General features: G+C 37.4%; 1 long non-coding RNA gene across 1 annotated transcript in view; it reads right to left on the bottom strand.

Moving 5' to 3' along the window:
* The window catches only part of LOC307150055, a 23,819-nt gene extending 7,570 nt beyond the window's left edge, over window positions 1–16,249 (bottom strand). Inside the window, exon 1 of the long non-coding RNA XR_013819652.1 lies at window positions 16,209–16,249. This is a non-coding gene — a long non-coding RNA (uncharacterized lncRNA). The remainder of the gene's footprint in view (window positions 1–16,208) is intronic.

Here is a 16,249-nt window from a genome sequence, read left to right as displayed (position 1 = left end):
GAATTGGAGCAGATCAGGCAGTTTTCCCATAGGGTCCTCACACACACACTCAGATGGGACTTAGCTTAGTGGCCTTTCCCGTTTCAGCCATGCCATTGGAGATCTCAGCATTCTATCTCTCTGTAGACCTTTGCAGGCTCCATCCGTCTGTGTTCTTTCTTAACAGCATTTGAACCAGGGCTACGTGTCCATTCAGTGGAAAACAAGCTTAACCAATCTCTGAATTCAAATGTGTTTTTCATTGTGCTGTTAATGTAATTCAAGCTTTTTAGCACAAGTTGTCCCATTAGCACACTGAAAAAAATACAATACAAAAGTATTTTTTGTCTTGTTGTTCAGTACTAATATCTAAGTTTTTTAAAAGAATACATTAATACTTTTATTCAGCAAGCATAACATTGATAAAGAGTGGCAGAAAATACTTTTACATTGTTACAAAAAATATTTAAATAAAATAATAAATGAATAATAAAATAATACAATTAAATACATTTCTTTTTTAACTTTCTATTCATTAAGGAATCCTGAAAAAAAAAGTATCACGGTTTCTACAAAAATGCATAATACAGCGTGCAGTCGTTTTCACTGATCGGTTTGACGTTGTCTATACGCAAATCTTTTCAAAAACACAAAAGAAAAACTTTTCCTTTTTTAAGTACATCGTTGTCATGTAAACTGTACTAAAGTAAACTGTAATAATATGTCACAATTTTTCAGTTTTACTCTATTTCTGATCAAATTACAGTACTATTCAAAAACATTTCAAATCCTTTCAAACCCAAATTCATAATACTATAATAAAATTGTATTATCTGAAACGTGTTTTCTTATAAATAATTACATATTCAATATATATTAAAAAGAAATATAAACACAATACACAAAGAAAAGATATGTTATATTTTTTGCATGTACATTCATCTTTTTTTAAGGATGATATTTACTCTGGAAAAGAAAAAATACAGATTAACAAACTGGAAAACTATACCAATGACTTTTTCTCCCTATGATATCAATTTCCCAGGGAAATAAAGTGATGAGTTTGACACTTACTATAGTAATTTTAGCAATACAGATTGGCAGTAAAACAATTTTTTCAAAGAAACGTTGTTTCTTGAGCTCTTTTGGTGACATGGCTGTAGGTATCTGCAGAACAGAATGTGCTGGTGCGGTCGAGCCAGCAGAGGACATGGATCCTACACATTTTGTGTGTGAACTCTGGCTGAACCCCTGGGTTACTGTTTCAGGCACGCTCTGACAGCCTCACCCCAATGACCCGGCTCGCGACTACGCAGTTCACCAAGAGGTCCCCTGTTCATGCACACCAGTCCCATCAACCCCCTGTGCTACCCCTCCATTATGCCCCACTCTACCCTCTGCCCTGCTCTTCAGTTCCACTTCTCCCCCCTTCAGTTTGCCACAGTCAAGGAGATGGGTTGGGAATCTGTCTTTTAAATATGGACACAAATGTAAAACAATTTGTTTTGCATACCAGACATGCTGGTAACACAAACTCTTGCTGGGAAAAAGCGAGTTCAATGAAAGTTTAGATGTCAGCTAAAGTGCAACATTTGCATACACATAGAGCTTTTAGTCCAGGATGTACTTGTACAATAATATCAACAGATTTCAAAGGCTTGTCTTGCTATAAATGGATAGGAGAAAGAAATAAAAACCTTGACCTTCATTTTAGCAAATCAGTGTATGCTATAAATCAAGTCATTTATCTTTTCCTTGGCAATAGTAAGATAACAACAATTTGGTCACAAGAATGCCTTAGAGGTAAACTTTTAGTACAACAGCATGCAAGTAAAAATCTGATCTCAGCATCTGCAATTAAGAGAGGTATCACAGTTCAAAACCATTTTTAAACAAATATTTTAGGGTTAACTTGATCTTTCTTTTTGATGCGCTTGTTAAAATCTGAATTATCAAATGGGATTACGATGCTGGCAACAGAAAAGTAAAAGGTTGAGTTTAAAAAAAAGGGACAAACTTATTGTAGTACATGCATTAATGAAAAGCAAGATGAAGGAACAACACTTTCAGCTCAACCTGTGAAGGCAGAACTCCATGTAATACCAGTCAACACATAAATCGACTACAACTGGGTTCCACAACACTAATGGCAGATAAAACAGCAAGAGCGCTCAACTTCACCACTCACATCTTGAATGATGTCTTGCAAGTTCACACTTTATAACGTCATGACAATCTGTCTTCCGCAATAACTTAACTTAGGCAAAGGAACTTCCTATAAATATATATATATATATATATATATATATATATATATATATATATATATATATATATAAAGAAAATTCTACTAAAAATTATAATTCTATAAAAAAAAAAAAACCTACTCTTATGCATTGCTGGCTCTTGTATTATGCGTTTCTTGTGATATTCATAATAAGTCATTTTGGATAAAAGCGTCTGCTAAATGATAAAATGTAAATGAATAAGAGATAATTAATGTGTTACTGTTGCAACATTTTATGTTAATTTTTGTTTCTATGAAGAGAGCAAGATAACAGATTTTAAATTCAAATTTCCTTTGTCATCAGTTTTCGCTGTTCATCCTAAAACATTTTTTAGCAGGTTCTACTGTGGGGTGGTGCCTAGAAAAGCATTTCAACAAAGTCCCCCACGCCACACCTCAGGAAATGTTTTCTTTTCTTCTTCAGTTTCTTTAATTGCAGACATCCAGATCTGAGCCCCAGGGTTCAGTCTTTGTCAACAAACACCTGCTCACTTCAGAAACATGAGTTTCATTTGCAGTGTCACTACATTAACTCACTTCTCTGTGTAAGCCAACTCCTCATCTCATTATCTCCCAGCCAACACCCTCCATTACTGTCCCGGGCGTGACATAATGGTACGGTCTACTTATTCAATCAAAAGACTCCTGCTGGTGCTATCTGTGCAAAGTGCCAGAGAACTGAGGCCACCCCTGACTCCTGAAGAATCCAGTGACTCATTGTCTCCTCTCTGTCTTAACCCAGGGCAATATCTGTCTCCATCACCATATGGTCAAACAGACTCTCACCTGGAATCGACAACCTTTTAATATCATGTCACAGACGGTGCTTTAATGATGTGCCTGCTGTAAGAAGCTGCTCGGGGTTCATTTGTTCTCTTTTGAGGTGAGACGTTTGGTAATTAATTAGTTGAAGGGATTCATCACCAATATTAAAAATAATTATTTCATTTTATTGATAAATGAATAATTCTATACTAGTGCATCTAAATTAATGATCCATGCGAGTCAATGCAATCCCGCACTCTCCCAGCTGATTTAAGTGCTAAGGCCAAAATGTCTATCAAAAACACAAAGAAGGTCTGCATCTGCACTCTAAAAAAAAAGGTGGAAATTAGCATTCACAATTAAAATAACCGATAATAATAAATGAAACTAATATCGACCAATAACGAATATATTGTGCATCGCGAGAGGTATCCCAAGAAGACAAAATGCTGTACTATAAATGTCATGCTAAGGAAAATTTCAGCTCTTGAAAAGGACAAATACTTTAAAATGAAAATGAAAATGTAAAAAATAATTCTCAAGATGCTTTCCCAGCATTCTCAATTCAGAGAAGTTCTACCATAACATTTTTGCACTAGAGGGTCCTGAGAGACTCCCTTCCAGGTCTCACGGCCTCCATGAGCAGCCCCTTCCACCATGCGTCGCTCTTCCAGTCAGCCAGGGAAAGACCTGAACTTGAGATGACCCTGCTGAGCGAAGTCCCCATTGGGTTCATCTACAGGCCACTGCACCGTTCCCTCCCATCCTTCCCCCAGCCCCACTATCATTCCTTAAATTTCCTATTTCTTTTGGTCTTGGAGTTGGATTCAATAGACATCTGCATAGAGAACAGCCCCCTCCGCCCCACCGCTATCACTCCAACCCCCACCCATCTACTGTCGCAGGAGGATGAGATCTTGTGTGTTTGCCACACCCCCATGACACCACCGATTCTCTTCCCTGACTGCAAGTCTCCTGTACTGACACATGTACACATTAGTGTTTGTTATTGTCAGTGCAGGCATGCATGCATACATGCACTCCTGTCAGTGCTGTGTATGAGGGTGAGCGTTTGCACCTCATTAAAAGAAGGGCAAAGGCTGCTGGAAAATCAAGAGTCAACAGAGAGGAACTTCGCATGTGGTTCAAGTTAACAGTTTCCAAAGCCTTTTTCATCATTACACCAAAAAGAGCTGTCAGAGGGTTAAAGTCAGAACTATATTAATATTACTTAATATTAGCAAATTAGCAGAAAATGAATATTTGATGTTAAAAGAATGTATCATAATATTCATCAATATTTTAATTATAATAATATCTTACAAAAGTTTCAAAAGGTCTTTTATGTTTATTTGTTTTTGAAAAAAAGTCACTTCTGCTCACCAAGGCTGCATTTGTGCAAAATACTGTAACAACAGTAATATTGTGAAATATTATTACAATTTATTTTAATATATTTTAAAATGTAACATTCTTATGCTGACAAAGATGAATTTGGAGTAATCAGCCATATGTTTGTGTATTCAATTCTTAAAAATAAATCTTAATGACCCCATATTTTTTAATGGTAATGTATATACACATAATATTATTTAGGCAGTTTATTTACTGTAATTGTGGTTACAGTATTGCAGAGTTCCTGGAGTGTCTGAAAACTTTTGGTAGATTGTCATATGCAAGTTGCTTTGGATAAAAGCCACTGAAAAAATGCATGAAAATGTAATGTAAATTATGTGAAAATGACCAATTTTAAAACGGGAGCTCTGATGACACTAAAGTTGAATGATTGGATATGACATTGCACAGAAAAAATATCACACTATTACTCTTATATGCTTGTAAATGTTCATGTCTTGAGACCATACTTTTGAAACTGTGTAATTGGCTGGCCTGTTCCACTGTAAATGCAGTGAATGTAACCACGATTTCTGCTTTAAAAAAGAAATAAAAAACTGAAGAGTTCATATTTTTTTATCCAAGTTTTTATTTTATTTATTATCTGTTTTTTTTTTATCTTAGCTTCTTTTGAACCTGGAACATTTCTTTAAGCATCGCTTGAAGCCCTCTTAATCATCTGCATATGTGGCTTTGAAGAAATGCTTCTTTTTTTATTCTCTTTTAAATCGATATGAGAAATCTGTGGCAAATCACTTTGAAAGTCTGGAGTACGATTCCACATCAGAGGACCCATTAAGCGAGGATGCTGCAGTGAGGGAAGCCATAGCCATGTTCTGATTTCCTCTTTCTCAGATGAGGGTGTGGGCCATGAGGTGATTAAAGACAGAGCCAGCCGAGACCTGGGAATGCCATTAATGGAGAGTGCCAAGCAAACGGCCAGAATAATGCTGCAGACTTTTCCAATTAGCTCATAAAAGACCCATCACAAAGTAAAGCCTGGTAGGAACAGTCCCCGAGAATGGACTTTCAAGGAAAAGCAAGAACATGCTACCCAAGAGTCCTTCAAAATCCAAACCCCTCGGAGAGAAGAATATAGGCAAGGAAAGAGATATTTTAGTTACCTTCTCCAAGATTAAATTGCTGCTGGAGAGCAGAGTGAATTAATACATCTTAAAATGGCCCTTATGAAAATTGGATTTCCATTAAGTACCGTAGCAAGGAATTTTAACAAGGTAAAGGGCCGATGTCTTGGCAGCCAATTCATGCTTTTTCCTGCCATTAAAAAGTCTAATGCTCATAATAGGTGCAAATTAGAATGTTTTCACAAAATTAACCTCATGGCTGTCGTTAATTTAAAGCAGATAAGACGTGGCTATTAAACGCCACAGTAATGGGAAACATCTCAGTATAAGAACAGCAAGAGACTCACAAAAATACATACAGTGGATAAGAGAGGACAAATTGATTACAAAGTTCTTAAATGTCAACGGACAGAAAATTTGATTTTAAGTAACACTTGGATTTACACATCATTTTGTCCATTGGCATTTTTTATAATCCAACTCTCTATAAAAAGTTTAAACATAATAAAAAGCCAGACAGAGGACATAAACTGTCTTCAACACTAGCTTGGATCAGCAGATGTTCTAACTTCCTTCATTATGTGATTGCCAGTTTTTGTTTGCAATGAAGGTTAATTAAACTTTATTCATGAAATACATAGTATGGCAAACATATCAACAACCAAAAATGGTCAACCTACATTTTCTCCTGAAAAAATGTATCTAAGTATAAGTAATTTGCTTAATAATATTATTTATATTATTAATAATAGATGTACTAATATTGTTGTTGGTAGTATTATTATCCCATCCACTCTTTCAGCTTCTCTTATCACTTTTTTTTTTTTTTTTTTTTAAATGTATAACACTTCTTCTTGCTCACAGGTCATGAACCGAAACCTCTCTTGTGCTTTGCTGCCACTTTGTGGTGACATTGTGTTTCGCATTCTTATTATTCGACCTACAACTGATCAAAATGAATCGAAGATTTAAAGAAATCTTAAATGTAGTCCTATCAGCTAAAGGCCAATAGAGCACGGTGATCCCCAAGGCAAACTTAGTAATCGCTTTAATTCTGTGCATTTTTACAAGTCTGCAGTTAGGTGTACTGTCGATGTAAAGTAGAACTCCAGAGAATGTTTTGAAAATGGTGTTGGAAATGGTCTCCCTGTGATAGCTGTTAACTTTATGTGCACTTGTTACCAGCTGTTACTGGCCACGTACACACTGTAAAGTTTCAGGAGTGTAACCACATTAAATGCGGGAGTGAGACCCCTAATTTTTCCTTCCATGTCTGTATGGAACACGACTCACTCCGGAAACTGCAATGATTGACACAATGGTAACCTTAACAATGTTTGGGATCCACTATTCTGACTAAAGTAAATACAGTGACAAAGACTCATGTGTTCAGCAATTTTAACTAAAGCAGAGTCTTCTCCTCCTTCTTCTTTTTTTTATGGCGGTTGGCAAACAACTTTAATGTGCATTACCGCCACCTGCTGGTTAGGAGTGTGGGCCAATAGTCTTAGAATGGAAATTACGGTGGATATTATAGAGATCGTCAGATTTAAGAGTAGAATGCTAGTAAGAACTACTAAACTTGCATAATTAGGTCAGCAGTTTCAGTTTCTGCAGAACCATATGTGGCAGCAGTTTCAGGCCAAACATTGGTTCTGCAGAACCATATAGTTCAAGACCGGACGTTGGTTCTGTGGAACCATATGTGAAAGAAGTTTCAAGCCAGCAGTTTCAGACAGGTTCTACTGAACCATATGTACCAGCAGTTTCAGACCAGACGTTGGTTCTGCAGAACCATACGTAACAGCAGTTTCAGGCCAGACGTTGGTTCTGCAGAACCATATGTAACAGCAGTTCAAGACCGGACGTTGGTTCTGTGGAACCATATGTGAAAGAAGTTTCAAGCCAGCAGTTTCAGACAGGTTCTACTGAACCATATGTACCAGCAGTTTCAGACCAGACGTTGGTTCTGCAGAACCATACGTAACAGCAGTTTCAGGCCAGACGTTGGTTCTGCAGAACCATATGTAACAGCAGTTTCAGGCCAGCAGGTTCTGACCAGATGTTGGTTCTGCAGAACCATACGTAACAGCAGTTTCAGGCCAGACTTTGGTTCTGCAGAACCATATGTAACAGCAGTTTCAGGCCAGCAGGTTCTGACCAGATGTTGGTTCTGCAGAACCATATGTAACAGCAGTTTCAGGCCAGCAGATTTAGACCAGACATTGGTTGTGCAGACCCATATGTGCCAGCAGTTTCAGGCCAGACGTTGGTTCTGCGGAACCATACGTGACAGCAGTTACAGAACAGCAGTCTCATACCAGAAGTTGATTCTGCACAACAATAAGTAACAGCAGTTTCAGGACAGCAGATTCAGACCATACATTGATTCTGCAGAACCATATGTAACAGCAGTTACAGAACTACATTGCTGTTCTGCAGAAACAACGTCCGGCAAGAAACTGCTATCCTGAAACTGCTGTTACGTAAGGTTCTGCAGAACCAACGTCTAGCCTGAAACTGCTTGTGCATTTGGTTCTGCAGAACCAACTTCCGGCCTGAAACTGCTGTTACATAAGGTTTTGCAGAACCAACGTCTGGCCTGAGACTGCTGTCCAGAAACAGTTGTCACGTATGGTTCTGCAGAACCATATGTAAAAGCAGTTCAAGACCGGACGTTGGTTCTGTGGAACCATATGTGAAAGAAGTTTCAAGCCAGCAGTTTCAGACAGGTTCTACTGAACCATATGTAACAGCAGTTTCAGACCAGACGTTGGTTCTGCAGAACCATACGTAACAGCAGTTTCAGGCCAGACGTTGGTTCTGCAGAACCATATGTAACAGCAGTTTCAGGCCAGCAGGTTCTGACCAGATGTTGGTTCTGCTGAACCATACGTAACAGCAGTTTCAGGCCAGACGTTGGTTCTGCAGAACCATATGTAACAGCAGTTTCAGGCCAGCAGGTTCTGACCAGATGTTGGTTCTGCTGAACCATACGTAACAGCAGTTTCAGGCCAGACGTTGGTTCTGCAGAACCATATGTAACAGCAGTTTCAGGCCAGCAGGTTCTGACCAGATGTTGGTTCTGCTGAACCATACGTAACAGCAGTTTCAGGCCAGACGTTGGTTCTGCAGAACCATATGTAACAGCAGTTTCAGGCCAGCAGGTTCTGACCAGATGTTGGTTCTGATGAACCATACGTAACAGCAGTTTCAGGCCAGACGTTGGTTCTGCAGAACCATATGTAACAGCAGTTTCAGGCCAGCAGATTTAGACCAGACATTGGTTGTGCAGACCCATATGTGCCAGCAGTTTCAGGCCAGACGTTGGTTCTGCGGAACCATATGTAACACCAGTTTTAGGCCAGCAGTTTCAGACCAAATGTTGGTTTCAGGCCACACACTGGTTCTGCAGAACCATACATGACAGCAGTTACAGAACAGCAGTCTCATACCAGAAGTTGATTCTGCACAACAATAAGTAACAGCAGTTTCAGGACAGCAGATTCAGACCAGATGTTGGTTCTGCAGGAATATATGCAGCAGCAGTTTCAGGACAGCAGATTCAGACCATACATTGATTCTGCAGAACAATGTAACAGCAGTTTCAGGCCAGACGTTGGTTCTGGACATTGGTTGTCTGGCCTGAAACTGCTGGCTGAAACTGCTGTTATGTATGGTTCTGCAGAACCAACATCTGGCCTGAATCTGCTAGCCTGAAACTGCTGTTACATAAGGTATTGCAGAACCAATATCTGGTCTGAATATGCTGGCCTGAAACAGCAACTACATTGCTGTTCTGCAGAAACAACGTCCGGCAAGAAACTGCTGTCCTGAAACTGCTGTTACGTATGGTTCTGCAGAACCAACGTCTAGCCTGAAACTGCTTGTGCATTTGGTTCTGCAGAACCAACTTCCGGCCTGAAACTGCTGTTACATAAGGTTTTGCAGAACCAACGTCTGGCCTGAGACTGCTGTCCAGAAACAGTTGTCACGTATGGTTCTGCAGAACCAATGTCTGCTATGAAACTACTGTCCTGAACTTGTCAAACTTTTTCAAACTGACAAAATTTACTTTCTAGTTATTATTATTATTATTATTATTATTATTATTATTCTGAGATTCAAATTTCTAAATGCATGTCCTCCTAGAGCTTTCAAGCTAGAACCACCGAACTCAGCTCAGACATTACTGTTCGCGGGTTGCTATATCGTTACCAACTGATCGGACTTAAGGTTTTCCTAAAAAGGGCCATCAAAACCCAGAGAAAGACTAGTAAGTAAGTAAGAAGAAGAAGAAGAAGAAAAATTGAAAAGTATAGATCAGTATGTTGGCTTCCTCAAGCCAACATAATTAATGACAAAGAAAAGACACAACCAAACATTGCAAATTTGCGTGATGTGTTTTTCTGTTTTTTCCATTGTATTGAACTCTGTATCCTATTGGTTTGAACTCTTGTTTGTTAGACTTCAGAATTATTAAAGTCAACTAAAGGTTCATGAGGTTTGAATATAAATGTGTGTTGCATATAATTTCTTCCATAATTCTAATATGAGATTTTTTTTTTATTATTATTGAGTTTAATTGGTTAATTTAGTGATTGTATGCTTTGCGGGTTCACACTAACCGTGTCTGCCTACAACCAAAAGGTGCTGTCATAGTTCATTTGGCACATCACACCACAAGGGGGCAACCTAACATAAAAACACTCCATCCAGCTATTTTCAAGATTAAATAATGACATATTTTTAATGCACAAATAAATTCCTTGTCTGATATCCAAAAGGTTAGTGCTAAAATATTTGAACTTCACCTAAATTAAAATCTTAGAAATGGTTGAGATATTACTGAAAAGACATTGTTTACTCAAAACTTAACACCCACACTCTTATACATACCGCTTGTTCCTTATTTAAAAATCACATTTCCAAATGTTCTTAAGCAGCTTTTTTTTTTTTTTGCTGACTTTCATCCACACTCTCCTCACAGAACCTCAATCTGTAGTCCTTGAATACATTTCCTCAACACGTGTCCAGTGTGCTACTGATTTCCCATTGCTACTTATGGCTATGGGTATAAGTGAATATGATTTTTTACCAAGGTTAAGATTGCTGTGGGTTTATAAGACCTCAGGCCCCTGATAATGGTTCATTCTGGCAGATATGATTAAGCTCTCTGACTCTGACATATGTAGTCTGACTAAGCATAAGTCTGTCTCTCTCTTACACCGAACACATTCTCATTTACACACACATAGGCAGTATTTTGGTATGGATTACACTTCTTTATTTGATCTATGTATATGCTGTGCTAAGCATTTAGGGTAGTTGTAGTTTGTTTGTTTTTATTACAAAAATAAAACATCAAATACTACGAAATATGAGATTAAACTATGTGAATGAACCAATTTTTAGTGACCACTCAGTTCAGGTTAAATTAAATGTGCATTTCTTAGTTTTAATGAGGTGCCTATGAGCTTCATTACAGCCAAGGATTTCACTGTCAAATTAATGTGGCTATTAATGACCAAACAATAGTTAGTAAATAAATATTTTTTGTTTAAGATACTAAAATATTCCTTTAAGTGCACAATACTGTATATGTTATTATATCTTAAGCAATGTAAAAGCATGTTAAAGTGCAAGCCATTCTCCCTCAGTTCTAACAGCTCTGTGGTACAGCGATCTGTCAGTTTGATTGACAGCTGGGCTGATTCAGGGTTTTTATCCCCATAGTCCCCATGTGGTGTGACATTCAGCTAGTCTGACAACACACTATCTAAGACAAGAGTCAAAAACATGATTTCTCTAGGTTAGATTGACCTCTAGCATGCTTCTAATTCTTTTACTGTCACTACACATGGAAAGTGATTGGCTGCATCCGAATTCCCATACTTCTTTACTATAGTAGGTTAAAAACAGTATGTGACAAAAGTATGTCCGAATTCACAGTACTCATAAAAAGAGCAAACAGTAGCCTATAGGCAAAAAGTAGGCGGATGACTTACTATTTCTGCAGAGATTCTGAAGTGTGCATACGATGGACACATTGGGCCTGTCAAAATACACACACTTGCAGTCTTGAGAGCGTGTGCACGCGACAAGAAGTAAGTGTGCAAGACTGTCCCAGGTCTGAAAACTGCCAAAGAGCAGTACACTTAACGCACACTAAAGCAGACTTTGCATATCCTGTCATTCATCACGTTCAGGAACTTGCGTGCCCCGATTTTGCGTCATATAGGAAAACTTTCCAGTGTATGTTAAATTAATTAGATACATACTGTATAATTTGATTGTATAACATAAAGGCCCGGTTTCACAGACAGGGCTTAGACTAAGCCAGGATTAGACCATAGATCAATTAGGACATTTAAGTAATTTTTATAAACATGCTTAGAAAAAAACATTACCGATGTGCATCTTAAAACTAAAAAGGCACTGATATATTTTTAAGATCAGTCAGTGCAAGTTTATTTCAGTGGAAACAGCTCAGACTTACATTTTAGTCTAGGACTAGTCTTAAGCCCTGTCTGTGAAACCAGGGGAAAGTGTTGCACATTTTATTGGTGCAGAGACTTCAGAGATTATATGTAGTTTGTAAAACGATTGAAAATGAAGCACCACAATCACGCGGTGATTAAGTGTGTCCCATTGAGCAAACAAAAATATTAAAAAGCTATAGTCTTCACGCCCAATTTAACATTTTGGCCAAACTCCGTAAACACTTCTATAGACAAGCGGTCGTGCAAAAACCGCGAATTGGGTATGAGAATGTGTTGCGTTCACATGATAATGACAACATGGTGAATGTAGTACGTCCAGATTACATTAATACTACACACATTCATACTAGAACATAATTTTTAGCGGCCATGAAATAATTACTTATTCAAAATAAGTACCTACTCACGATTTCGGACGCACCCATTGTGAATGCCTAAGCTTCTGAGAAACTTCAAGAGTCTAAAGGGACATGGTGAAGGCAAAAAAAAAAAAAAATTAGAAAAAAATATATATTTCAATGCTTTTGCGTCACTCGCAAAATGTGTCTTAGGGGAAAACAATACTTTTGGGATAGAACGCAAAAGTTGTGCAAGTGGACACAAAAGCATTGAAATATTTTTTTTTCTCGCATCTCATTTTTGCCCATCACCAATACTGCCCTCTGTTATAACTAATGTATAAAAACTATATTATATTAGTTTTAAATATTTACAAATACAGCCAGGGGTTGTAGGATACTGTATGAGAGATATAATAAGCCTAGCTTTGATATATTTGGATCACACTGATATAATCGGCACTCAGTGTTATGGTTTCAACTCTTGTTTGTTAGACTTGAGAATTATTAAAGTCAACTAAAGGTTCATGAGGTTTGAATTTAAATGTGTGTTGCATATAATTTCTTCCATAATTCTAATAATATGAGATTTTTAATTGGTTAATTTAGTTTACTTGTTCTAATATGACCCAATAAACCTAGTGATTGTATGCTTTGCAGGTTCACACTAACCGTGTCTGCCTACAATCACAAGGTGCTGTCATATAGTACAGTTCATTTGGTGCATCGCACCACAAGGGGGAAACCTAACATAAAAACACTCCATCCAGCTATTTTCAAGATTAAATAATGACATATTTTTAATGCACAAATAAATAAAAGAAATTCCTTGGCTTAATTAAAATCTGAGAAATGGTTGAGATATGACTGAAAAGACATTGTTTACTCAAAACTTAACACCCACACTCTCTCATACGCTCGTTCCTTATTTAAAAATCACATTTCCAAATGTTCTTAAGCAGCTTTCAGTGCTGACTTTCATCCACACTCATTCCTCACAGAACCTCATTTCCTCAACACATGGCCAGTGTGCTACTGATTTCCCATTGCAAAATGCTAAGTTTCTTGAGGGAAAACAATACTTTCGGGAGAGAACGCAAAAGTTGTGCAAGTGGACACAAAAGCATTGAAATAAAAAAATGTTCTCGCATCTCATTTTTCTCCATCACCATGTCCCCTTAGGCGTTTGAACTGCCCTCTGTTAATGTGATGAAGTTCAAAAGACCCAAAAAGAAAGATGATTTCCTGCCTAATGACACCGAGGGATTTAATTATCATGGGTCAGGAAATGAACAAGATCTGGACCAGAGTTTTTTCACTGTTAATTTGCTACCAAACTAATCAGATGAAAAACAGTAAATAAAAAAAAAATAATAAAAAAATAGAAACAATATAAAACATGTTGAAAATTGCACCCTTACAAGTTGAAGTGTACGCCAAGTCCTACTGTAGTTGTACTTTGCAGCTCAACCTATTTCTGTCTCTTCCTACTTTTCTTACACACTCTCTTAGATACACTCAGAGGGGACATGCGACTTTGCATCATGTGCTAATTAGCTCAGACAGGCCTCTGAAGAGAGCCAGAGAATGCTGAGTGAGACAGGAGCACAGCCAAAGCCAGGCCACTCGCCCATGTGTAGTTTTCACTCCCATTGCAACAAATCAAACAAATTTTGCATACCTTTTTGCGCAGCAACATTATCAGCCTAATGGTTTTGCTGCTATTGTTATGATTTGATTCAAATGTTTTTATTTGAAATTAATGCATCTTTTCACATATGCGGTGTGCATTAAGGCTGCCTCGAAGCCATAATGAACCTCACTCTTTTTAGAAACATCTTTGCACACTGTCATATTGTGTATTCAGAACTAAATTAGAATGAGGTGCGAATACATTCAGAGTCTTGCTACGTACAATAAACTAAATGTTTATTTCCTCATCAAATAGAAACACCTTGTTCCCAGCAGCAAGCAACTAACTGAGACCTCACAGATTGCATCCACTTAAAACTTAATCAGAGAACATTAAAATAGTAACTTAGTCCTAATATATCCATTTGTACAGTTCATATATGTATTTGGCTTGTAGCCTAAAGGGCTTCCAGGCATGGCACATTAACTGCCATAAAGTTATTTCGTTCTCAGTTAATTTGCCTGAGTTTGTTCCTCTCGCTTTCAAGCATGCTCACGCCACCCACCCACTGCTTGTTATTTACTTTATATCGTATTTACCAATCATAATCTTCTCTTGCTTCGGGCCACTGTAGCAGAGTCCTAATTACATCAGATTCATGTGCACTGAGATGAGCAAAACAAAGCTGACCTTTTCAGGTATGCACTCCTTAACATGCTTTGTAACTTATTTTAAGGCTCAGGGGAAGAAAGTAAAAAGGTGTAGATGATATTAGATTACATCTTGGAGACCTTGACATTTGCGGTGTAAAAGGATCCCAAAACAAAAACAAAGTTTATACAAATGTGCTATTAGTATAGCTACTTTTAAACTAAAAATAAGTATATTTTATGTAAACAGAAATATACTTAAAAACACTTCAATACTTGACTTATAAGTATATTTGGCCTATACTTGTACTCAATCAACTAAATCTTAAGTAGGCTATAATTAAGTATTCAAAGTATACTTGGCTTGTAGTTGCATTTACTCATTTGATTGAGTAGCTTATGAAATTCTCACAGTTTTACATATAGGCTATATGGCCTCTTTAACTTACATTGTTTGAAAATATTGATTTACAAAGAAAACATGTTTCCAATTCTGAGTATCTGAATTTGTGTAGGCTATAGGCTAGTCCACATATGATTTTACTTCAAATCTACTTCACCCTTTCCCCGCCACTGACGGAATTTTCTGGCTATTCATGTTTTCACTGTTATATGGTAGGGGGCGCTATTACGCATCTTCTGAAATAGTACAGAATCTCCTGATCAAAACACAGTTGAAGCAAAACAAGTGGTAGAAGATTGTAAAATAATGCAATCAAACAACATAAATTCAAAACTTCCTAACGTTACTGAATGAAATATTAGCCCAGAAAGGGTTAACGACTAAATCTTTGGGGGTGTTGATGGACTATCTACTGCATCTGTATTTTGATCATCGTTCTGAATCCGAACAGGACATAGTCTTTGAGGACAAATGCGTTTGTTTAAAATGCTGCTTTTTTTTCAATTAAACTATTATTGCAGAGATGGGGTTTGGGGCTGGGTCCGTGGGACTGTTTCTGGGGGATGAGTCTGAGGGAAGAACAGGAGACAAGGGTAAAGAGAATGCAGAAGACAAAAGGTAGGTAAAATAAAAAGTGAACCCCCAAAAACAGTCCCCTGGACCCAGCCCCAAACCCCATCTCTGCAATAATAATTAATAAAGGCTGGTTTAAAGTACTTCTTCCTGCCTCTATGTATTAATGCTCATGGGTAGCCTAAATGGGTTCCATTCAGACCTTAACATTAAGTCTTTTACTGTTATATGTCAACAAGATTCAACAGGACATTTTCACCTGGCTATACCCAATGTTTAGATCTGTTGTGGTATTTATGCAAATTGGCACATACGTATTTAGATTATGCACCGTTTGACCATGTTAACAAACAATACATTTTTTGTTTGTCTTGATGTAAGTAATCAACTCAGTAATTTTCATGGTGATATCTAAAGGTTAAAATTTTTACCCAATTAACGTGAGAAAAAGAATGAATAGGCTAATAATTAGGCTATATTTGGGTCTTTTTCTAAACTTTCCCTTAATGGGATTCTTCTGGGCTTTTTTTCCCATTACTCAAGACATATTGAGGACACAAAATCAGTTGATTTTGCTTCTGTTGCAATTTGTCTTACCTTTTTTCATAAAATGACTGGACTAATAACAAGACAGACCA

Source organism: Squalius cephalus (genome assembly GCF_949319135.1).
Source record: "Squalius cephalus genome assembly, chromosome: 22".
In the NCBI taxonomy this organism is placed as follows: domain Eukaryota; kingdom Metazoa; phylum Chordata; class Actinopteri; order Cypriniformes; family Leuciscidae; genus Squalius; species Squalius cephalus.
Note: the sequence above shows the minus strand (reverse complement) of the source record. Positions and strands in the feature narration are given on the sequence as shown.